Genomic DNA, 2334 nt, shown 5'->3' with positions numbered 1-2334 from the left:
TTTGCGTCGTTGATAGTTGTGTTCTTTGCCGACTGATCAGCTGTAAGAGCTTAGCTTGTTGTCCACATTTCTATTTTAAGCAGAAGGTGATAGTTTTCCTGCCTGGAAATACATATGTCGGTAATTTTCACCAAAAGGTCACTTCGAGAGAAAAAAAAACAAAACGGTAGAAGGGTTAATCAGTTATGTGGACAAGAACATCTGGTGAGTTAAATACTTTACCGATGTATATGAAGCTCAGTATTGTGTCCAGAAAACCTTGGTTAAAAGGTGAAAGGTCAGGCTGCCTGCTCAGAAGGCAGAACTCCATAATGTTTAAAGTATGTGTACAAATATGTAGTAAGATAATCCCCAGGCTCATAAAGTTATCATGGAATGAGAATGAACCTGTTACAGTAACGGTGTTTAGCAAGTGCTGAAGTCATCTGTTGTGTTGTCTGAGTGAGGCTTATTCAGCGATGCTCCATATTTGATATCCATGGATTCCTATTTCAAAGTTCTACTGAGTAAACATGATCTCAAAATGTGATCTACAAATGAAAAGTGTTGGTAGTGCTAAGGCACTATGGACGCAGAATCTAAACTGTATCTGTGTCTTCTATGTAATACGGTTTTCCAAGAGTCTAACTAGACCAATGGGGCAAAACATTTTGCATTTTGTGAAATATTAATAACAATGTGGAACTACAAAGTTAACATAATGTTTGTAATAAATAAATAATTGATTGTAACAAGATTTTTGCTACAGGAACATCCGGGTTTTTATCAAAACCCTTCATGTTTTTAAAACCTGTGCGGACTTCATCCAAAAATCTAGTAACATATTTATATAACGATCGCAATTTCAAAGGAGAACAAAAGACAGAAACACCCCATAATCTTCTTAACACCATAGTGAATCTCGATCCCGGGCCTTTCGACCCCGGGGTTTGAGGCTATAATGATGTTTGGAACAGTATGGTATGTGGCCGCCGCATGTACTCAGATCTTCGCTAATTTAATCAGCTTTTTGGAACAATCCTTATGACACTAGGCATTGTGTTTGGACCACAGTACTAGGCACTAGGAGTGACGGGATAAAAAGAAAAAAATAACACTCTCTGGATATGCAATTCATATTGGACCATTTATCATATCTCTCGTTTTTTAGTCCTCTTCTTGAACTATCTAACCTGAGTTAACGGTTCTATTTGATTAGTTTTTTTCTCGGAGATGATAATTGCATGAGTTCAAAACATACCAGATATATCCAAAAGCAAACAGAAGAGGCCATAACCTGCACAATAGTGGTGTGCATGTCAATAGATGTAGTACATCGCAACTTCTAAAAGTGCAAATTTGCCCGCATCTATAGGTCACATTTTTTGATATGTTGGAAAGAGTAACCAGTTTGACATCGGAACCCATCAGTCATGTGAATGGTAGCGGAGAGCGTGTTGTAAATTATGCGCGGAATTATTATATGATTAGGAGCTTTCATGTTTCGTTGGAATTCATCAGACTCCAGGGAATGTATGGCATGCCTGTATGTAAATGTTCAACCTCAGCTAAAGGTTACTTGGGTCTCGTCGTCCAAAACAGAACATCAGTCTGAATCAAGATATGGTTCAACCGTGTATAATGCAAGTCGCACGAACTGCGCGTGTGCGACTTTCTTGTTTATAAACAATGCATTTCATGCATGATATCTATATGCAAGCATGTTTCAACTTTCATCAATCGCCAAAGTACCCTAGATACAGTATTTACATCGGTCGTAGGGGTCCCTGGCAACCTTTGAGCAGAGTTCCGACGACCACCTCCCTTTAACACCCGCTTGATTAAAACTTTAAATAGAGGGAGTGATTTTAGAAACGTAAGAAGTAACCTTTGATCTGGCGAGAGGATGCGGTACGTTCAACTTTGTCACGTGATTGAGATTGCTGAAAACATTCATTTTAAGAATGGTCGATCACTTCTTTGTATTCACAAGTAAAAAAGTTGACGTATTGCCGAGTTAGCATATCACAATTGTACTGGCGTTACCATGTTAATATCTTTTCAGCAGTTTGGTTCCTTTGCATGAAACGCTGTAAATGCATGGGACGAAATATTAAATACATGGTTTATAATTATGCCACAAACCATAGACAGTAGATCTCGCTTCCTCTTTTTATGCTCAAATTCGGCTGTTAAATACGTTTGAGCGTCGTCCGAGGATGGATTCAAACATAAGTCCGCTACCTGTGTCAAAGCAGCGCAAATCTTTGAAAACAGCTGTCTCCCAACTTGTGCAGGTGACACTCATAAACTGAATCATCTGTCATATGGTGTTCACCAACTGGTCATACTTAA

This window comes from Ptychodera flava, chromosome 11 (assembly GCF_041260155.1).
Source record: "Ptychodera flava strain L36383 chromosome 11, AS_Pfla_20210202, whole genome shotgun sequence".
NCBI lineage: Eukaryota > Metazoa > Hemichordata > Enteropneusta > Ptychoderidae > Ptychodera > Ptychodera flava.
Note: the sequence above shows the minus strand (reverse complement) of the source record.